Genomic DNA, 23,546 nt, shown 5'->3' on the forward strand with positions numbered 1-23,546 from the left:
ACCTCTCCCCACACTCAGTCCTTGTGCTTTACTTTATGGTATCTGGACCCCACTCAATTCAGAGCAATTTGAGTTAGTCTGGAGAATTTTGCTGCAACTGCTAGAAAAGAGGTCAGCTCTTTCCACTAGTAACTTCAAGTTCCTAGTGGCCACCTTTGCCACCACGTGGGGAGAGCTACAGGCCTGAGATACCATGTTGGCAAGATAAGCAGAAGGGTGTGATCAGCTTTACCCTCTGGGGATCTGCCTGTCAGTCACAGGAAAGATCACTGGCTGACCCTGATTGGGTGAGGAGCCCACCCATCCTTGAATCTGGGCATGCTTGTTGCCAGATCTATTCCTAAGTACGTGATCTAATAAATCCTCCTGTTTGCTTAAACCATATTTGAGTTGGGTTTTTGTCACTTGTGGACAAGAGAGTTCCTGTGAATCCAGCTTGAAAGCAATAAAAAGAACTGGCTCTTGTTCTATAGCATGGTTTGGCAAACTTCTTCTGTCAGGATTTATGATCTACAGAGTCTGTCGCAATTCTCCAGCTGTACCACCGTAGTAGGAGCAGCCCGAGGCAATACGGAGATGCATGAGTGTGGCTGTTTTTACTCATTTGTTTTATATAGAGGAAATCATATTTCATCTATAAATACTATTTATGGACACCAAAATGTGAATTTCATGTAATTTTCATGTACCTTGAAATATTATTCTTTTGAATTTTTTCAACCATTTAAAAATATAAACATCACTCAAAATTTTCATATTTCATAAAAATATGAAAACAAGAGGCATGCAGTGGTTTTCTCATCCTGACTCTGCAGGAATAGTTGACTGCAAGACTCCCAGCAGCTGCCTTTCTGGAGATTAAAAAAAAGGTTCAGTTGACAAAGAACACTTATAGCCCTTTGTACAGTCACCGAATCTATCATTTTGATATGGTGATGCTGGGGTTTTGCTTTTGTTTTTAGCTGTCCTCACAGCTGATTTCTGCCCGTCAATAGAACTGGGCACAGAGTGAATCTGATATGAATGTTAAATGGCCCAGCCATTAGGTTTCCTGTATATTTGTCAAATTATATTTTTCCCTAAGGGTCCTTTTAAATTATGTATTTGACTCAGATATTTTATTGAAGAGATCCCTAAGTTAAGGAATTGATCACTGTACTCAATAAAAAATACTCACCTAATAGAGAATACATTGAAGAGTACTTATCCACAGAGAGGGATGCTTGCAACTGATTTATGGTCAAGATGTGAATATAAAGGTGATGGCTAAGAGAGGAAGGTACAGTGTGGTAGAAGACACTCCAAATACTGACATAGCGGGTGTACCAATGTGACGTGTGCCTCATCATCAACAGTCTCCTACTGTGCACGCGCCTGCGTGCTCTGGGCGCCTCTTATTTTATATATCTATCGCAGAAATTATTGTAAGCCAGTAAATTAAGTGATGCCAGTTGAAAGTTGTTCAAGGACAAGAAGAAACAAAAATATTAAAAATATTAGGTAATGTTCAGGCATGTGAGAGCAAGTAACCTAACACCCCATTAGCTCTCTTTTCAAATCATTCTGGGTACAGTATGGAGTATTACTTGAAACAGTTATTGCCCATGGATTACCAAATCACTCTGAATGAATATAATTAAAAGATGTCCCAAATACTTGAAATGACTTAGAAGTAATCTTCAAGAGCTAACCCTAAGGTCCTTGTTTCCTATAGAAGAGCTCCTTAGCTGAAATACACCTTTAGAATGACTATCTGAGAAAAGTGAGGCAAAAATACCTGAATGTCCAATCACCCTGACACCAAAATGAAAAGCAGTTCCATTTAAAAGCAAAAACCCTGTATCTTCTGTTCAGTACTTAAATTTTATTGAAATAGATGTATTCTGTACAGCAAATCCAACCTGATTCCCATAAATAAAGCTGAGTAGGGAAAATGTGATCCTCTGTTTTATTTTGCTACAGAGAAGAACTGATTCAGGAGAATTGGTGGTTTTCTGTTCTACTTTGATTTGATTTTTTACTTTAGCAGAGTTTTCAGACAGCTGGACCTACAAGCCTTAATTCCTGTTGGGGCAAAGGAACTTAGAGAGGTTGACATCAGTAAAATCAGCGTCAGGCTGCAGTGTCTCCAAGTGAAGATGGCTCCAAGCAAAAGAGATTCTTAGATGTACAATAAAAATGCCGTGCTCTTTCAAGTAGGATGAAAACAGTGATAAAATAATTTTAGGTACTGCCATCTTTCCATCTGGTTTTCTATTATTTCTAGACCTCAGTGTTTAAAGTGCTTTTTCAAGAAAAGAAGTTCACCCAAAGTTGCCTTTTCTCTCCTTTCTATTTATTTCTCTCCTATTCTGTTCTACTTTCTGTTCTAAAATCACTGCTCTGACCTTATTACTTCCTCCACTGAGAAACTCTCAGGGACTCCCAGAGACAAAGAGCACATGAACTTCAAACTCTTAGCATAATACTTAAGGTGCTGATTTTGAATATTCAAGGATTCAGATCTCCACAGGAGATTTAAACTTGCCTTCCCAACATATATTCCCACCAGCATGCTTCAGATATTGTTAAAACAGACAATCAGGAAATTTCACAATTTCTGGTTTGTGCTCTTTCTTCTTCTCCCCCAAACCTTTCTGCAAACTGTTTCTTCTCATACCATCTGCTGAAATCCTCTCTGTTCTTCAAATGTAGTCGGTTTCTCTAAGAAACCTTCCAGTATCCCAGGTGGGGTTTGCATATTGTGTTCCCACAGCACTGTTTTGTAGCACTCATCCTAATGAGTGCTATAATATTAATTTAGCACTCATTATATTAAATTAATTATATTATATTAATGTGTGCTGTTTACATCATCTTTCCCCCTAGAGAACAGAAGTGTTTGCAAAGAGTAACTAGATTTTTTTCCAATCATTGTATCCTTAGGATTTTGCTTTAAAACACAAAGGCAGTTCATAATATGTTTGCTGTATTAGGAAATAAAATAATACTTCTCTCTTTCCTTCTCCTTCCTTTTCTTTATTTCCTTCACTTCTTCTCTCAGTTTTTTGGGCTCTCTTTTTTTCCCTCTGTAATTCTACAAACTTTCTTCTTTTCCATCTTCCCTTTTCCCCGTTTTTCTTCCATTTCTCCTTCATTCGTTTTTCCATTCCTTCACTTGCTTCTTTTGCTGCCCCTTATTTTCATCTTCACTATTGTGGGTTTGGTATACATTTCCCCACCATTTATTCACCTGCCCTTTTATATTTTTTATTGTAAAGTGTCGAATATGTTCTAAAGCAAATTTTGGCAATGCATAGTTATTTAGTAACTCACTCATTTGTTTTATTTCGGGTTATTAAATAAGTATTTGTTGTTTAATTAATAGTGCCAGGCCCTGTTCTAAGCACTGGAGATCTGAATTGGCTAAGACTAACAGAGTCACTGTTTTCACGGAGCTTATGTTATTGTTGGGGGGAGACAGAAAAAATAAATCTCACAAAGAAGCAAAAAATATTCTGTAATGATGAATGATATGTATAGAAGTTGAAAATAGACATAGAATGACAAATTCTTAATCCCGGCAATGACAATTTTTAGTATCAGATTTACCCTTCAGCCACAAACAAATGTGAAAGTCAAAAAAAAGAATAATAGGCAGCAACTCTTTTCAGGCATTTAACAATAGACCTACTGGACTGTTATCCTTAAAAAAAAAAAAAGAAAGAAACACATGAGATGAACAACACATTTACCCTGGCTTTCTGATTCGGAGCACTTTCCAAACCATAGCACAGTGAAATAGAAAACAAACGGAGATCAGTAGTGTCCAAGGTAGGAGTTTAAGAGATTTGTGGTGCATGAAGTTTGTGAAGCAGGTGAGTAGAGAGAAGGTAGCTGTTTAAAGATGCAACTTCAGAAATCTTTACCAAGCTTCCCTTCAGCCACTGGCTCTGCACTCACAAGGCCAAGATACCATGAGGCTCAGAAGAGAATTACTTAACGGGCTGTGAGATGAATGGAGATTTTTAGAGGTTGAATAGTGTTGAGAAACATTAAGGGTCCATTGAGGCAGAGTAATGGGACCTTGTCCTGAATGAATATATTGGGTGTTAGGAATTCAACTGAGATGCCAAGAAAACCACGTATTAGGGCTTGCATCTGTTCTTGCCCTGGAGCAAGAGTTCCTCTAGACATGTTCTAACAGTGCCTAACACCAAGCCTCAGAAGGATCAAATGGAGCCATCACAAGGCAGAAGGAAACACAACAGTCTTCAAGAGAAAAAAAAAAAAACCATAGAGTTTTTTTTTTTTTAAATTATGGTAAACCTGAAGCTGTACACCTAAAACTAATACAATATTGTAAATCAACTGTAGTAAAGAAAAAAAAAAAAAACCTCAAAAAATATTTTAAAAATTGTGGTAAAAAACACATAACAAAAATTACTATCTTAATCGTTTTTCAGTGTACGGTTAAGTAGGGCTTACTGTATTCACACTGTTGTGCAGCAAATCTTGAGAAAATTTTCATTCTGCAAAACTGAAAAGTCTATACCAACTGAATATTTTTCCATTTCCCCTTCCTCTCAATCCCTGGCAACCATTATTTCTGTTTCTATGAGATTGATTATTTTAGATACTCAGTAAGAGTGGAATCTTACAATATATGTCTTGTTGTGACTGCCTTATTTCACTTGGCAAAATGTCCTCAAGGTTCATCAGTATTGTATAATATGACAAGATTTAAGCTGAATAGTACTCCAGTACATGTTAATACACATTTTCTTTTTCATATTTTTATTGAATAAAGATTCTTTAAATTCTGTAGTGCTTTACAATTTTCAGATGTTTCACACACATGATTTCATATAATACCGTAATAACCCTTATTTCCCCATCCATATTTTCCCCCTCCCCTTTCCCTTTCCCCACTGGTAGCCACTAGTTTGTTCTCTAAAACTGTGAGTCTGCTTCTTTTTTGTTTTATTCACTAGTTTGTTGTACTTTTTAGATTCCACATAAGTGATATCATACAGTATTTATCATTCTCTGCCTGACTTATTTCACTTAGCAGTGCCCTCAAAGTCCACCCATGTTGCTGAAAATGGCATTATTTCATTCCTTTTTATGGATGAGTAGTATTCCATTGTGTTTGTGTGCACACATACACACACACACCCACCCACCCCACATCTTCTTTATCCACTTATCTGTTGATGGACGTTTAGGTTGCTTCCATACTTTGGCAATTGTAAATAATGCTGCTATGAACATTGGGAAGCGTATGTCTTTTTGAATTAGTGTTTTTGTTTTTTTCTGATGTATACTCAGGAGTGGAATTGCTGGGTCACATGGTAGTTATATTTTTAATTTCTTTGAGAAACAACCATACTGTTCTCCATAGTGGCTGTACCAGTTTACATTCCCACCAACAGTGTAGAAGGGTTCCCTTTTCTCCACACCCTTGCCAACATTTGTTATTTGTGTTCTTCTTGATGATAGTCTTTCTGACAGGTGTGAGGTGGTTTCTTATCGTTGTTTTGATTTGAATTTCCCTGATGATTAGTGATGTTGAGCATCTTTTCTTGTGCCTGTTGGCCATCTGCATTTACTCTTTGTAAAAATGTTTATTCAGTTCCCGTTTTTAATTAGGCTGTTTGTTTGATATTTGGGTTCTGTGAACTGTTTCTATATATTGAGTATTAATCCCTTATTGGTCACATTATTATTATTATTATATCTTCTATTCAGTAGGTTGTCTTTTTGTTTTGCTGAAGGTTTTCTTTGCTGTGCAAAAGCTTTCAAGTTTAATCAGGTCCCATTTATTTATTTTTGCTTTTGTTTCCTTTGTGTTAAGAAACAGATCAAAAAATATTGCTACAATTTATGTCAAAGAGTGTTCTGCTCTAGGAATGTTTGTCTTCCTCTAGTATCTGGTCTTATATTTAGATCTTTAATCCATTTTGAATTTATTTTCATGTATGGTGTTAGAGACTGTTCTAATTTCATTCTTTTATGTGTAGCTGTCCAGTTTTCCCAGTAACACTTACCTATATACATATTTTTTTGGCCACGCCATGTAGCTTATGGAATCTTAGTTCCCCAACCAGGGATCAAAGCCAGGCCCTCTTCTATGAGAGTGTGGGCTCCTAACCACTGGAGCACTAGGGAATTCCCCTCAGTACCAGTTGTTGAAGAGACTGTCTTTTCTCCATTGTATATTCTTGCTTCCTTTGTCATAGATTGACCATAATTATGTGGGTTTATTTCTGAGCTCCCTATTGTGTTTCATTGATCTATGTATCTGTTTTTGTGCCAGTACCATTATATATATATATATTTAGAGTGTACAATTTGGTATTTTTTTCTTATTAGTAATGATATATGGCAATCCCAATCTGCCAATTCATTCCGCCCCAACCCTCCCCACTTTCCCCACTTGGTGTCCACATGTTTGTTCTCTACATCTATGTCTCTGTTTCTGCCTTGCAAACCTGTTGATTTGTACCATTTTTCTATATTCTGCAAATATGTGTTAATATATGATATTTGTTTTTCTCTTTCTGACTCACTTCACTCTGTATGACAGTCTCTAAGTCCATCCATGTCTCTACAAATGTCCAGTTTCATTCCTTTTTACAGCTGAGAATGTAAGAGAAATATTCCATTGTATATATGTACCACACCTTTTTTATCCATTCATCTGTTGATGGACATCTAGGTTGCTTCCATGTCCTGGCTGTTGTAAATAGTGTTGCAGTGAACATTGGAGTGCGTGTGTCTTTTTGAATTATGGTGGTCTCTGGGTATATGCCCAGTAGTGGGAATGCTGGGTCATATGGTTACTCTATTTTTAGTTTTTCAAGGAACCTCCATACTGTTCTCCATAGTGGCTGTATCAATTTACATTCCCACCAACAGTGCAAGAGCATTCCCTTTTCTGCACACCCTCTCCAGCATTTACTGTTTGTAGATTTTCTGATGATGCCCATTCTAACCGGTGTGAGGTGATAACTCATTGTAGTTTTGATTTGCATTTCTCTGATAATTAGTGATGTTGAGCAGCTTTTCATGTGCCTCTTGGGCATCTGTATGTCTTCTTTGGAGAAATGCCTATTTAGGTCTTCTGCCCATTTTTTGATTGGGTTGTTTGATTTTTTGATATTGAGCTGCATGAACTGTCTATATATTTTGGAGATTAATCCTTTGTCTGTTGATTTGTTTACAAATATTTTCTGCCATTCTGAGGGCTGTCTTTTCGTTTTGCTTATAGTTTCCTTTGCTGTGCAGAAGCTTTGAGGTTTCATTAGGTCCAACTTATTTATTTTTGTTTTTATTTCCATTACTCTAGGAGGTGGATCAAAAAAGATCTTGCTGTGATTTATGTCCAAGAGTGTTCTTCCTATGTTTTCCTCTAGCAGTTTTATAGTGTCTGGCCTTACATTTAGGTCTTTAATCCATTATGAGTTTATTTTTGTGTATGGTGTTAGGGAATGTTCTAATTTCATTCTTTTACATGTAGCTGTCCAGTTTTTCCAGCACCACTTATTGAAGAGGCTGCCTTTTCTCCATTGTATATCCTTGACTCTTTTGTCATAGATTAGTTGACCATAGTTTATCTCTGGGCTTTCTATCCTGTTCCATTGATCTATATTTCTGTTTTTGTGCCAGTACCATCCTGTCTTGATCACTGTAGCCTTGTAGTATAGTTTGAAGTCAGGAAGCCTGATTCCACCAACTCTGTCTTTCTTTCTCAAGATTGCTTTGGCTATTTGCGGTCTTTTGTATTTCCATACAAATCATAAAATTTCTTCTTCTAGTTCTGTGAAAAATGCCATTAGTAATTTGATAGGGATTGCATTGAATCTGTGAATTGCTTTGGGTAGTATATCATTTTCACAATGTTGATTCTTCCAGTCCAAGCACATGGTATCTCTCTCCATCTGTTTGTGTCGTCTTTGATTTCTTTCATTAGTGTCTGATAGTTTTCGGAATACAGGTCTTTTACCTCCTTGGTTAGGTTTATTCCTAGGTATTTTATTCTTTTTGTTGCAATGGTGAATGGGATTGTTTCCTTAATTTCTCTTTCTGATCTTTCATTGTTAGTGTATAGAAATGCAAGAGATTTCTATGTGTTAATTTTGTAGGCTCAAACTTTACCAAATTCCTTGATTAGCTCAAGTAGTTTTCTGGTGTCATCTTTAGGATTTTCTATGTATAGTATCATGTCATCTGCGAACAGTGACAGTTTTACTTCTTCTTTTCCAATTTGGATTCCTTTGATTTCTTTTTCTCCTCTGATTGCTGTGGCAAGGACTTCCAAAACTATGTTGAATAGTAGTGGCAAGAGTGGACATCCTTGTCTTGTTCCTGACCTTAGAGGGAATGCTTTCAGCTTTTCACCATTGAGAATGATGTTTGCTGTGGGTTTGTCGTATATGGTCTTTATTATGTTGAGGTAGGTTCCCTCTATGCCCACCTTCTGGAGAGTTGTTTTTTTTTTTTTTATCATAAATGGGTGTTGAATTTTGTCAAAAGCTTTTTCTGCATCTATTGAGATGATCATGTGGTTTTTATCCTTCAATTTGTTTACGTGGTGTATCACATGGATTGATTTGTGTATATTGAAGAATCCTTGCGTTCCAGGGATAAACCCCACTTGATCATGGTGTGTGATCCTTCTAATGTTGTGCCAGTACCATAATATTTTGAGTACTGTAGCTTTGTAGTATAGTCCAAAGTCAGAAAGCACAATTCCTCCATCTCTGTTCTTCTTTCTCAAGATAATTTTGGCTATTCAGGGTGTTTTGTGTTTCCATACAATTTTAAAAATTATTTATTCTTGTTCTGTGAAAAATGCCATTGGTATTTTGATAGGGATTGCATTGAATCTGCAAGTTGCCTTGGGTAGTGTGGTCATTGTAACAATGCTGATTCTTCCAATCCAAGAACATGGTATATCATTTTCCATATGTTTGTGTTGTCCTCAATTTCTTCCATCAGTGTCTTATAATTTCCTTAGTACAAGTCTTTTATCTCCTTAGGTTTATTCCTAAGTATTCTATTCTTTTTGATGCAATGGTAAATTAGATTGTTTCCTTAATTTCTCTTTCTGATAGTTCATTGTTAGTGTATAGAAATACAACAGATTTATGTAAATCAATTTTGTATCCTGCAACTTCACAAAATTCACTGATGAAAAATTCACTGATGAGGTCTAATAGTTTTCTGATGGCATCTTTATGATTTTCTATGTATAGTATCATGTCATTGGCAAACAGTGACACTTACTTCTTGTCCAGTTTGGATTCCTTCTTTTTATTCTCTGATTGCTGTGGCCAAGACTTCCAAAACCATGTTGAATAAAAGTGGCAAGGGTGGATATCCTAGTCTTGTTCCTGAATTTAGAGGGAATGCTTTCAGGTTTTCACCATTGAGCATGATGTTAGCTGTGGGTTTGTCATATATAGCCTTTATTTTGAGGTATGCTTCCTCAGTGCCCACTTTCTGAAGAGTTTTTATCATAGAGATGTTGAAATTTATCGAAAGCTGTTTCTGCATATATTGAGATGATCATATGGTTTGTAATCTTCAGTTTGTTAATGTAGTATATCATACTGATTGATTTGAAGATAGTGAAAAATCTTTACATCCCTGGGATAAATCCCACTTGATTTTAGTGTATGATTCTTTGAATGTATTGTTAGATTCAGTTTGCTAATATTTTACTGAAGATTTTTGTATCTATATTCATAAATGATATTGGCCTGTAATTTTCTTTTTTTATGTGTGGTATCTTTGTCTGGTTTTGGCATTAAGGTGATGCTGGCCTCATAGAATGAGTTTCAAAGTGTTGCTTCCTCTTCAGTTTTTTGGAATAGTTTGAGAAGGATAGGTGTTAACTCTTCTCTAAATGTTTGGCAGAATTCACCTGTGAAGCCATTTGGTCTCGGACTTTGGTTTGCTGGGAGTTTTTCAATTACTGATTCAATTTCAGTACTGGTAATTGGTCTGTTTATATTTTCTGTTTCTTCCTGGTTCAGTCTTGGGAGATTGTACCTTTCTAAGAATTTTTCCATTTGTTCTAGGTTGTCCATTTTACTGGTGTATAGTTGTTTATAGTAGTCTCTTATGATTCTTTGTGTTTCTGTGGTATTGTTTGTAACTTTTCTTTTTCATTTCTAATTTCATTGATTTTTTTCTCTTTTCTTGATGAGTCAAGCTAAAGGTTTATCATTTTATCTTTTTGAAGAACCAGTTTTTTCATTGATGTTTTCTATTAATTTTTTTTTAGTCTCCATTTCATCTATTTCTGCTCTGATGTTTATGGTTTCTTACCTTCTACTAACTTTAGGTTCTGTTTGTTTTTCTTTCTCTAGTTCCTTTATGTGTATGGTAAGGTTGTTTATTTGAGATTTTTCTCATTTCCTGAAGTTAGCTTCTGTCACTATAAACTTCCCTCTTAGAACTACTTTTGCCATGTCCCATATATTTTGTATCATCCTGTTTTTGTTTTCATTTGTCTCTAGGTAGCTTTTTATTTCCACCCTAATTTCTTACGTGATCCACTGGTTGTTGAGTAGCGTATTGTTTAGCCTCCACATGTTTATGATTTTTGCAAATTATTTCTTGTTGTTGATTTCTAGTCTCACAGCATCATGGTTGGAAAAGATGCTTGGTATGATTTCAGTGTTCTTAAATTTACCAAGGCTTGTTTTGTGGCCTTGCATGTGATCTATCCTTGAGAATGTTCTATGTGCACTCTAAAAGAATGTGCATCCTGCTGCTTTTGGATGGAATGCTCCCTATATATAAGTCTATCTTGTCTAATTTACCATGAAAGGCCAGTGCTTCCTTATTGATTTTCTGTCTGGATGATGTGACCCTTGTTGTAAATGAGGTGTTAAGGTCCCCTACTATTATTGTGTTATTGTCATTCTCCTTTTCTATCCATTAATATTTGTCTTATTCTATGTTGGGTGAATATATATTTATAATTATTTTATCTTCTTGGATTGATCCCTCGCTCACCTCATGTCTTTTGTCTCTTGTAAATTTTTTATTTAAAGTCTTTTTCCAACCCCTCACTTTCAGTCTGTATGTGTCTCTAGATCTGAAGCGAGTCTCTTGTAGGTAGAATATATTGTTTCTGTATCCATTCAGCCACTGTGTGTCTTTTGATTGGAGCATTTAATCTGTTCACATTTAAGGTAATTGTTGATATGTATATTCTTATTGCCATTTGTTTATTGTTTTTGTCTGTCTTTTTAAAAATCTTTCTTCTTTTGTTCTCTTCTCTTGTGATTTGATGACTAACTTTACTGTTGTATTTGGATTCCACTTTCCTTTTTATGTGTATATCTATTATAGATTTTTGGCTTGTTGTTACCATAAGGTTTTTGTATAGCAGTCTCTCTCTCTATATATGTTATTGTTTTAAGTTGTTGATACCTTCATTTCAAATGAATTTTTAAAGCCCTGCATTTGTATTCTCCTCCTCTCATGATTACTATTTTTGATGCTGTATTTTACATTTAATTGTTTTATGTATCCATTATCTGCTTATTGTGGATATAGATGATTTCATGAAGATTTATTACTTTTGTCTTTTAACTTGCCTACTAGCTTTGTGTGTGAGTGATTTCCTACCTTTACAGTATATTTGCTTTTTCCAGTCAGCTTCTGCATTTTGTAATTGTTTCTAGTTGTGGCCTTTTTTTTTTTTTTTTTTTTTGCCTAGAGAAGTTCCTTTAAGTTTTATTGTGAAGCTGTTTTGGTGGTGCTGAACTCTTTTAGCTTTTGCTTACCTGTAAAGCTTTTGTTCTCTCCATCAAATCTGAAGAGAACCTTTCTGGGTAGAGTATTCATGTTTATAAGTTTTTCCTTTTCATCAATGAGTTTGCGTATATCATGCCACTCCCTTCTGGCCTGCAGAGTTTCTGCTGAAAAATCAACAGATAGCCTTATGTGAGTTCCCTTGTGTGTTATTGGTTGTTTATCCCGTGCTGCTTTTAATATTTAGTTGTTTGGCCTGAGGCATCCCAGCAGTAGCATCTACAGGCTATTGGGTGGGGCCAGGTCTTGGCACTAATGAGCTAATGGTGCCTGCCATCACTGCTTTCCATGTGGTAGGATGAGTTCCCAAATGTGGCTACTGCTAGTATCTATGTCCTCAGGGTGAGCTTCAGCCACCCCCTACCTCTCCAGGAGACTCTTCAAGACCAGCAGGTAGATCTGGCTCAGTCTCCTATCAAATTATGGTGTTGCAGAAATCGGTCTGTCAAGAAACCAAGCACCACACTCAGAGGGTTGGAGAACTCAGGTTTATTAAGCCGGCGGCCCCACACGAGCTAACACTCCAAAGTTCTGGGCCCCGAGCTCAGGATGAGCTTTACTTTTATAGGGGTCAGTCCACATGTTTACCATTAGCATGGGTAGATTGGTTTCTTGGTTTACAGAGCATGGAAGTTTCCAAACAAAAACTTACAAGAGCAGGTGCAGAACATTCCATTTTTAGCAAAACATATTATGGTTACATTGGATTGCTAGGTCATCCTGTTTTTCTGTTTTTCTTGGCGCAGCAAGCATATTTTACAAAAGCAGAACAAGCATGGAGTTATTTTTAGCTGAATGCAAGTTTCTAATTTTCCTCTTCAATCCCCCCTCTTTATGCCCCTTAAATATTATAAGGCATCAACCTCTTGATCTTCTGAGCTCAGGGGATGATAACGTTTTAGGGCTAGGAGGTGTGCGGTGGCCCTCCTATCCGCAGTGGCCTCAGCTAGGCTGGAAACTGTCCTCATGAATAATGGCAAGAGGCAAGGTAAAAGGAGACAGGTCCCAAGGAGGAGTAGGCCTATTGCCACAAGAGTTTTGAATGCCCCTAGGTAAGAAGCTTGCTGGAGTGTGAGGATTAGGCTCTGTATGGTGTGGGCTTCCCCACCAGTCAGAAGTATGAGTAGTTGTATTATAGTGTTTCTGGCCTAGGCAAGTGAGGTTTCCTACTGGAATACTGAATAATGGGCCCCACTGCGCCAGGCAGTTCCTGCCAATTATGGAAGTCTTTAAATTTAAATGCCAACCCCCAACCCTAGTTTTCTTGAATTCCCCTGAGTTGTTGAAGGGTCTCTGGGGATCTAATTATTTACCTTCCCAGGGCCATTGGTCTCCCATATTAGTTCCTCCACACACATAGCAAGAAGTAATCATCAATGTTTGGGCTGTGGTTTCTGCTAGGGCTATGAATAGGTTTTTAGTTCTGACTGAAATAGGTGGAGGACCACTTTCTGTCTCTTCATAAAAAGAATGGAATAGCTTGTGTGTAGAAGCCCAGAGTGGAACAGAAATACTCTGGAAACCCAACACAGCTCCTGGGTCAATACCCCACCCATCGATGTAAATACCGATTTTGAGGCCATTTTTCCATTTTGAGTCTCCAGAGTTGAAGATAGTGAAATTGACAGGATTACACGTCCCTAGCTTGCAGTTGGGGTCAATAGTTTCTTTCTGAAGGAAACCTATCTTGCTTTGATTCTCCCAGGTTGCCCATGTGACATGACTCCAGTAAGGGCAACCATAGCAGGTGGATGGGGCTGGGGCCTGTTCACACATGTATTTGTCATTGAGTCTGTATTCTTGTTCCCTTGACAAGCCCCCACATTTTATAGTTGTCTGGGGGTTCTTGTTAACAGCAGCACACACATCAAAGTGTACCAACACCGGACATTCTATATTTGTGATTTATGTCTGATTGATCAGAAGCCCTCCTTCTTGGTGCCAAACCTCTAGCCAGTCTTCGCTGGGGGCGGCGGCGGGGGGAGGATTGAGGGTCTAAACAGATATATTGGCCTGCTTGTTGACAAATAGAGCAGGTTGTTTTGTTATGTACACAGGTTCCTTGGATCTTCCCTTGGCAGGAGAAGTGAGTATGGTAAAGTAAGGTCCAAGTGACCCCCTGACCTGGTCTAGTCACGTAGATGTGTGGAGTACACGAGGGGTCTATTTTGCTTTCCAGTGTACTACAGCTCAGTAGGATATAAATCGCTACTACACAGAACATTTGATCCCACTTAATAATTCCATTACCTTTGGGTAGATTATAGCCAAAACGACCCCTTGTGTTTAGCCTATAGAAAACGTCAAGGCCAGTGGTGCAACCAGTCCCTGCAAGGCAGGGTGTCATCGTAACCCTGATTCTCAGGTGTCCCTCATCGAATTCCTCAAGCTTCTGTTGGCATAGACCAGTCAGCCCTGGAGTGACTGGAGCAGGCCTAAAGATCTCAGACAGGACTCGGTTGTCTCTGTAGGATGACCCGAAGCGGCTGGTTCGGATGAGCCTTGGCATCCAGGTCTTTTGCCCTTCTAGAGGTGCTGCTCTCTTCACCCGGGTGTAGTGGATCCATGAGGTAACTCCTGTAACTAGTCTTGAGGGTCCGATTCATACGCTCAAATTTCCCTGAGCTTTGTGGCCTGTTTTTCCAGGGTGGACCTCTGGTGCTGGGGTATATGCTGGCTGCAGGCTGGGCTGCTCCCGGTCACCCCATGCAAGGCTGTGTAGCAGTCAGTGCATACATGATTGGCGTGGTTGTTGTCATAGACGAGGTGGGCCCAGAACTCGGAGCACTTCCCACAAACCACATGTCCGCAGGCCTTGCAGTGGTGCCTGCGGTTGGTGATGGAATTGGAGGGCTTCTGGCAGCACATGCACATGGTGACTTCCTTTTCTCGGGTGGGCATAGGTATCCGCTTCCCAAGATCCACATTCAGAAAGTTGGGGGGTGTGTCTTCATCTTTCCTATTTGTGGAGTTCAACAGTTTGAAGGTCTCTAGCATCTGTTCATGCGTCAGGAGGGTAGAGTTGATGGCCTGGACCCAGTCTTTCTTCTCCTCAGTCCTGGCATGGAGCTCCAGGGAGCGCTGCTTTCCTGACACTAGGAAGGTCCGAGGCAGATTGAGGTTGGAGCTTTCCTTTAGCTCCATGCCATCTACATCGATGCGTGCCCACATGCTAAACTTCTGGCCAAAGAGCCACACCCTGGGCACACAGTAAAGGAGACGGTCATTGAGTAGTATGAGGGATCTGTCTTGAGTGGTCCCATTCTTTGCTGACAGCTTAAGGATGTGGCCTTCTTTTATGAGCTCTTTGGTGGGGCTGACAATGTCAGGTTGCCACAGGCTTCCTCCTTCTGTACCTCATGGATGATCACTTTAAACTGGGTGGAGCACTCTGTCCAGGTGTTGACCAGCTCCATGGCCCCATCAAAGTCTTTTACATACTCCCCATACATCTTGAGGAAGGGTGCCAGCTTCTGTAGGATGTCTCCAATGCATGGGTAATGGTCCCATTCCTCTATGCGCTTCTCTAGCTCAGGCAGCAGGAACTGCTGATGGAAGTGATATATGGAGCAGATGTTAGAGAAGATGCCATGGATGGCGTCAGCTGGGAAGGAACTGTGGTTCCGAATTTTTTCCAGCAGCTGGGCACAGAACTCCTGATCCGCGAGATGGAGCCTGGAAATGTAGGCCTTCTTGGTTTGCAGGAGCTCATTGGCAATGTGGATCACCTTCTGCTGCAGAGTCAACTCCACAGACTCCTGTCTCTCCATTGGGGGCACTGGGATTTCTCTGTCCTTCTCATCCTCCTCCTCATTGTCCTCCTCCTCCAGGTCACTGTCAACCTCCTGGGAGCTGGGCTGGTGGGGGTCAGCCAAAGCAACAGGGACACTGGCCAGGGCAGGGGGCCTGGGGAAGAGGCTGTGGCTGCGCGGGGGTGGCGGTGGGGGGCCCATCATCACTGACGAAGCAAGTTTCCTCACTGTCGGATGGTGAGCTGATGCTATCAATGCTGCTGTTCTGATTGGGCACCTTCTTGCTGGCCCGGGAACCAGCAGGAACAAGCAGTGGGAGGCCTTGCCCTCGGGAGCTGGGGCACTGGTGGCTGCAGGGGTGGCTGTGGCAACGTGGCTGGCTTTGTGGGACCTGGGCTGGGGCCAGGGGCTGGCCTATCTGAGGTGACAATCACAGGCTCTATCAAATTTCTCAATCAGCAAGGATACTGCTGCAGAACTGGGGCTGGCCTCTGCCCTGGAGGCCATGCCCTTGGCTACTCGGGGGTCTGCAGGCAGTGGGCATGATGGTGGGGGTGGAATGGGCTCAAGTGGTGGGGGCATCTGGGGCCTCTGCAGGTAGTTGGGCTTTGGAGGGACCTGTGGCTTTGGGCCCGGTGCCTGCTTCAGTGGTGAAGGATGCTGGCTGGGGGTTTCAGTGGGAGGGCCGGGGTCTGAGCGAAGTCGCTGGGGACCTTCTGGATGAGGCTCAAGGCTCTCACTAGGATCAAGGGACAAACTTTTAACCAGGATCCAGTTTCCCTGGTGCAGCCCAGGCTGGGTTTGTGAGCCCTCCAGGTGGTAGGAGAAACTCAGGGTCCGGTGGTACTGTGGACTGGGACCACAGGGCAAGACACAGGGGCCTGGAGCGACTCCCAGGCTGGCATCCGAGGATCCAGCAAACTGGGGATCCAAGGGGTGCTGAGAGCTGAGCCTGAACCCCTGGGCACTGGCAGTCTGGGCTCTGAGGCTCCAGGATCCGAGTAGACATAGGCCGGTGGTTTGGCACTGGGGGAGTTGGCAGTCAGGTGTTCGGGCTCGAAAGCCCTGGCGCCACCCCCCCCCGCCCAGGGCTTGGTGGCCGTACATGGTCCGGCCTCACGTGTGGGGTCCGGGCTCCCTGCTCAGCTCCAGCTCCTGGAGCAGAGGCGCAGGCAGAGGAGGCCCAATGCCCAGTGGAGCAGCGGCCTCAGTCTTGGGGAGCAGGGCTGCTGGCTCAGCCCCACTGTGGAGATTTGAGCCCCCTACTCGGGCCTGGGCCAGCAGCCATGGTAGCGGTGGCAGTACCAGCAGCAGCTGTGGTTACTGGCGCTGCAGTGCCAGGCATCGCCGGCCTGGGCCCCATGCAGGGAGTGGGCTTGGCAGGGCCAGGGGCCCACTGGGAGTGCTGTCTGTGCAGTAGCTGCTAGGTGAGGGTCAGGTGCTTGCACTCGGCGCAGGCTGTCTTGTAAGCGGCGAGCCACTTCCATGGCCTTGGGGTGAGCGGTTGGTCTATTCTGAGTGTGGGGTCTCTTCCCAAATGGGAATAGATCTGGGCTCTCCTGGCTGGTTGGAAAAGGTTCTTCCTGCTGCCACAGCGGAGGCTTGGGGGTGGAGGGGAGGAGAGAGGGAAGGGGAGGGAGGGATAAATCTGTCTGGCAAAAGGGGCAAGTCTTTCAGGGAAAGCCTAATTTCTCAATAAGTCGGCTCAAAGAGTCAGCTGACAGAAGGGGAGAGTGAACCTTAAAATTTTAAGAAAATAATCTTGGCAGAGGACCCTAGGGCAAAAGGACCGTTTGGACATACACAATTGCTAAATCAAATCAGTAATCAGTTATCTCCCCCCCCCAGTCCCATGTCTATCCTGCCCTGTGTCAGTTTTACAAAAACAAACAAGGGTGGGTGCCCCCTCAGAAGAGACCATTCAGGTGCCCACCTGGCCACATCCCTGTGGGGAACTTAGGTGCCTCTTAACTTTGGCAGGCCAGTGTAAACTCCTGGCCTGGATCGGACTCGCAGGGAGGGACTGGGTCCCCCAGAGATAGACACTGCCCTGAGCCATATGAGGTCACCACGGAACTGCAGGTTCGGGCCCACTCGGGTCCCGTAGCCATGAAGGCCATGGAGCCACACAATCACCCTGGAACGAGGACGAACCAGGGCGCTCATTCACACACACATTCAGACCAGAGTTTATCACAGTGCCTCCCCGCTCTGGGAAGGTCCCTAACTGGTGGGTGCCTCCCCACTCTGGGAAAGTCCCTAACTGGTGGTCTTACTGAAGACCGTAGGAGGTGATCAGCTCCTCTTCCGTCCAGAGATGGGACCTGACTGGGTTCAGTGCCCTGGGGCCTTACCTGATCCTGTGGCCATTCCTGGTAAGTTGGTCCATCCCCCAAATGAGTCCAGTCAGGGCCCAGCCGTCTGGAGAGTCAGAGCACCGGTCCAAAAGAGAACCCGGAATACTATCAGGTGGCATGCCTCCTTGTTCGTCTCAGAGCTCCTTCACTCTGACTTGCCCGAGCCACCAGTCTGGTGGCTCAAGGGGACAGCGTGGTTGAAATCTCGCTGGGGCCTCCAGAAATGTTGCAGAAATTGGTCCGTCGAGAAACCAGGCACCACACTTGGAGGGTTGGAGAGCTCAGGTTTATTAAGCCGGCGGCCCCACATGAGCTAACGCTCCAAAGTTCTGGGCCCAGAGCTCAGGGTAAGCTTTACTTTTATAGGGGTCAGTACATGTTCACAGTTAGCATGGGTAGATTGGTTTCTTGGTTTACAGAGCATGGAAGTTTCCAAACAAAATCTTACAAGAGCAGGTGCAGAACATTCCATTTTTAGCAAAACATATTATGGTTACATTGGATTGCTAGGTCATCCTGTTTTTCTGTTTTTCTTGGCGCAGCAAGCATATTTTACAAAAGCAGAACAAGCATGAAGTTATTTTTAGCTGAGTGCAAGTTTCTAGTTTTCCTCTTCAATGGTTTTTGCCTTGGGTCCCAGAGTGCATGAGATTTTGTACCCTTTCAAAATGAAGTCTCTATTTCCTGCAATCCTTTGGGACTCCCAAAATTAAGCTACACTGGCCTTCAAATCCAGATGCTCTGGGAGGATCCTCTTCCTGGTGCAGGACCCTGGGCTGAGGAGCCTGATATGAGGCTCAGAACTCTCACTCCTCTGAGAGAACCTCTGTATTATAATCATTCTCCTATTCATGGGTTGCCTACCCAGGGGTATGAGAGTTGATTATATCACGAATCTACCCCTCCTAACCATCTCATTGTGGTTCCTTCTTTCTATCTTTAGTTGTAGAAGATCTTTTTCTGGTATTTTCATAGATGTTATTCTGCAGATAGCTGTGGTTTTGGTGTGCTTATAGTGGTGGTTTTGGTGTGCTTGAGAGTGGTGGTGAATTCGGGTCTTTCTACTCCATCATCTTGGCCCGAATCCTCTAAATACTCATTTACTTTATCCATTGATTCTTTGATGGACTTCTGGCTTGTTTAAACCTCTTGTCTATTGTGAATAAGACTACAATAAACATGGGTGTGCAAATATCTCTTCAAGATTGTGTTTTCAATTCTTTTGGATATGTACCCAGAAGCAGAATTGCTAGATCATATGGCAATTCTATTTTTACTTTTTTGAGGGACATTGCCTTTTGCATCTCTTCCATCTGGCTGTTCCTGAGTCATATTCTTTTATAATAAACCACTAATCTAGTGAGTAAACTAGTTTCTGGAGTTTTGTGTGATACTCTAGCAAATTGATTGAACCTAAGGAGGGGGTCATTGGAACCTCCAACCTATAGCCAGTCAGTCAGAAGTACAGGTGAAAACCTGGGCTTGTCTTTGGCACCTGAAGAGAAGGGCAGTCTTGCAGGACTGAATTCTTTACCTGTGGAATCTGATCCTCTCTCCAGGTAGATAGTGTCAGAGTTGAGTTGAATTGTAGGATATCCAGCTGGTGTCTGGGGATTACTTGGTGGTATTGGAAATTATAATTACACATTTTAATTGATGATTAGAATTCTTAAGGATTTCTTTATATATTCTGGAGATTAACTCTTTATCAGATATATGATTCACAAATATTTTCTCCCATTGCATTGGTTGCCTTTTCAATCTGATTATTTCCTTTAATGCAGAGATGTTTTTAAGTTTGATGTAGTCCCATTTGTCTATTTTTGCTTTTGTTGTGTGTGTTTTTGTGGGTATATCCAAGAAATAATTGCTAAATCCAAGTCATGAAGTTTTTCTCCTGTTTTCTTCTAGAAATTTTATAGTTCTATGTCTTATATTTAGATATTTAATCCCTTTTGAGTTAATTTTTGTGTATGATGTAAGGTAAGAATCCACATTCATTCTTTGGCATGTGGATAGCCTTTTTTCCCAACAGAGAAGAAACTTTTTTTTCCCCATTGTGTGATCTTGGCACAAGATCTTGTCTAAAATATTTGATCATATACGTGAGGATTTATTCCTGGGTTCTTTATAGTGCTCCATTGGTCTATATGTCTGTCTTTATGCCAGTACTATACTGTTTTAATTTCTGTAGCCTTGCAATATGCTTTGAAATAAGGAATTATAAGGCCTCCAGTGTTCTTCTACTTCTTCAAAATTGCTTTGCCTATTTGGGGTCACTTGATGTACCATATGAATTTTTGGATTTGTTTTCTATTTCTGCCAAAAGCACCTCTGGGATTTTGCTAGGTATTGCATTCAACGTGTAGATTACTTTAGAAACCATGGATATTTTAATAACGTTAAGTCTTCAAATCCATGTACATGGGATGTCTTTTCATTTATTTGAGTTTTGTTTAATTTCTTTCTGCAGTGGTTTGTAGTTTCCAATGTTTGATTCTTTAGTTAAATTTATTCCTAAGTATTTCATTCTTTTTGATGATATTTTAAATGACATTGTTTTATTTTATTTTCAGATTGTTCATTGTTAGTATATAGAAACAATGGATTTTTGTATGTTGGTTTTATATCCTGCAACTTTATAGAATTTATTTAGTAGTTCTAATAGTTTTTTTGGGTGGTATTTTTAGGGTTATTTACATGTAAGAGTATGTCATATGTGAATGGAAATAACTTTATGTTTTCTTTCCAATTTAGATGTGTCTTTTTTTTTTCCTTACCTAATGCTTTGGATTGGACTTCTAGTACTATATTAAATAGAAGTGTCCAGAGAGGGCATCTGCTATAGACTGAATGTTTGTCTCCTCAAAATTCATATGTTGAAACCTAATCCCCAATGTGAGAGTATTTAGATTTTGGCCTTTAGGAGGTGATTAGGTCATGAGTCCTCCTTAATGGGATTAGGGCCCTTATGAATGAGGCCCCAGAGGGATCCCTCACCTCTTTTTCCTGTGAGGATACAGTGAAAACACTGCCATCTACGAACCAGAAACTGGGCTCTCACCAGACACCGAATTTGCTGGTGCCTTGATATTAGACTTTCCAGCATTCAGAGCTATGAGAAATAAAATTTTTGTTGTTTATAAGCCACCCAGTCTATGGTATTATGTTATAGCAGTCTGAACACACTAAGACAGCATGTTTACCTTGTTCCTGATCTTACAGGAAAAGCTTTCAGTCTTCCACTATAGAATATAATGTTGGCTTATATAGAGCTATAGAGTCTTTAATTATGTTTAGGTAGTTTTCTTTTATTCTTTTTTTTTTAAATCTTAAAATGTTAAGTTTTGTCAGATTCTTTCTCTGCATCTATTTAGATGATCATGTGTTTTTTTTCATCTTCATTCTGTTAATATGGTGTATTGCATTGATTGATTTTTGTGTGTTGAACCATCCTTATCTATCCCAGAAATAAGTTCTTGAAGAGAATTGGTGTTAATTTGCTTTGGTCGAATTCTCCAGTGAAGGAATTTGGTCCTGAGATTTGCTTTGTTGGGAATATTTTGGTTACTGTTTCAATCTCTTTACTATTTGTAGGTCAGTTCAAATGTTTTGTTTCTTCATGATTATATCTTTTTAGGTTGTGAATTTGTCCATTTTTTCTAGTTTATTCAGTTTATTGGTGTATGATTGTTCATAGTAGTCTCTTATAATCCTTTTTATTTCTGTGGCATCAGTTATAATGTCTTTTTCATTTGTAATTTTAGTTATTTGAATCTTCTCTCTCTTTTCCTTAATCTACCTAAGGTTTTGTTACTGTAATTGATCTTAGAAAAACTGTCAGTTTTGTTGATTTTTTTCTTATTATTTTCTAGTCTCTACCTCATTTATTTCTGCTCTGATCTTTATTATTTCCTTCCTTCTGCTAACTGGGTTTAGTTTTTTCTTCTTTTTCTAGATCCTTGCAATATAAAGTTAGGTTGTTGATTTGAGATATTTCTTCTTTTTTAATATAAGCATACACCACTACAGACTTACCTCTTAGTGCCGCTTTTGCTGCAGCTCTTAAGTTTTAGTATGTTGTGTTTTCATTTTCATTTGTCTCAAGACATTCTCTAATTTCTCCTGTGGTTTCTTCTTTGACTCATTGGTTGTTTAAAATTGTGTTAATTTCCATATTTGTAGATTTTTCTATTTTCTTTCTTGTTATTGATGTCTAATTTCATTCCATTGTGATTAGAAACATTTTATATGATTACAATCTCAATTCGTTAAAACCTGTTTTGTGGCCTAGTGTATGGTCTGTTCCATAGAATGTTCCATATTTGCTTGAGAAAATGTGTATTCTGCTTCTCTGGGTGGAGTGTTCTCTATATGTCTGTTAGGTTTAATTGGTCTATAGTGTTGTTCAAGTCCCCCATTTCCTAATTAGACTTCTGTCCAATTTTTCTATCCATTATTGAAAGTGGGTTATTAAAGTCTACTGCTATTATTGTGTTGATGTGTATTTCTCCCTTTGATTCTGTCACTGTTTGCTTCATATGTTTAGGAGCTCTGATGTTAGATGTGTATGTGTTTATAATTGTTATATCTTCCTGGTGAACTCTTTAGTCATTATATAATGTCTTTTATTGTCTCTTGTGGCCATTTTTGAGTTAAAGTCTATCTTATGTAAGTATGACCAGTTTTGCTTTCATTTGGTTACCGTTTTCTTGGAATTTGTTTTTCTATCCTTTCATTTTCAGCCTATGTGTGTCCTGAGATCTAAAGTGAGTCTAGTGAGTCTCTGGTAGGTAACATATAGTTGAGTCTTAGTTTTTGAACCATTCAGTCCATCTATGTCTTTTGATTGGAGAGTTTAATCCATTTACATTTTAAGTAATTATTCCTAGGCAAGGACTTACTGTTGCCATTTTGTTAATTGTTTTCTGTATGTCTTGTGGCTATTTTATTTCTCTTTTCCTCCTTCACTTCTTTTTTTTGTGTTTTGTTGGTTTTTTGTAGTGACATACTTTTTATAGGTATTTTCTTTTGTGGATACTGTGGAGATATATACAACATTGTAAAGTTTTAACAGTCTATCCTAAACTGATAACTTATTTTGAAACATATACAAAACTCTACTCCTTCACATTTCTGCTTCTCTCACTTTGTTATTGATGTCACAAAGAGACATCAATTTTTATTATTATTGAAATTTTATTCGGACATCTTTTTTATTATGTATTCATTAACATAGGCTTATAGTTATTTTTTATGCTTTTGACTTTTAAATTCTATATAAGAATTAATAGTGATTTATGCACCAACATTAAAACACTGTAGGGGGGAATTCCCTAGCAGTCCAGTGGTTAAGACTTCGCCTTCCAATATAGGGGATGTGGGTTTGATCCCTGGTTGGGGAGCTAAGATCCCACATGCCTCGTGGCCAAAAATCTAAAATGTAAAGCAGAAGCAGTATTGTAACAAATTCAATAAAGACTTTAAAAATGGTCCACATCAAAAAAAAATCTTAAAAAAATTATAGGATTCTATATGTCTAATATTTGTCTTTAGCAGAGAGCCTTAAGTTTTCATATGGCTTAATTTTGTCATGTGGCATCCTTTTGTTTCAACTTGAAGG

The 23,546-nt window shown here is 40.0% G+C and overlaps 1 pseudogene; it reads right to left on the reverse strand.

Annotated features, from left to right (window-relative positions):
* Nucleotides 1–14,424: 14,424 nt before the first annotated feature.
* LOC130854236 (FYVE, RhoGEF and PH domain-containing protein 1-like) lies at nt 14,425–16,673 on the reverse strand (annotated as a pseudogene).
* Between the last annotated feature and the right edge of the window lie 6,873 nt (nt 16,674–23,546).

This window comes from Hippopotamus amphibius, chromosome 5 (genome assembly GCF_030028045.1).
Source record: "Hippopotamus amphibius kiboko isolate mHipAmp2 chromosome 5, mHipAmp2.hap2, whole genome shotgun sequence".
Lineage (NCBI taxonomy): Eukaryota > Metazoa > Chordata > Mammalia > Artiodactyla > Hippopotamidae > Hippopotamus > Hippopotamus amphibius.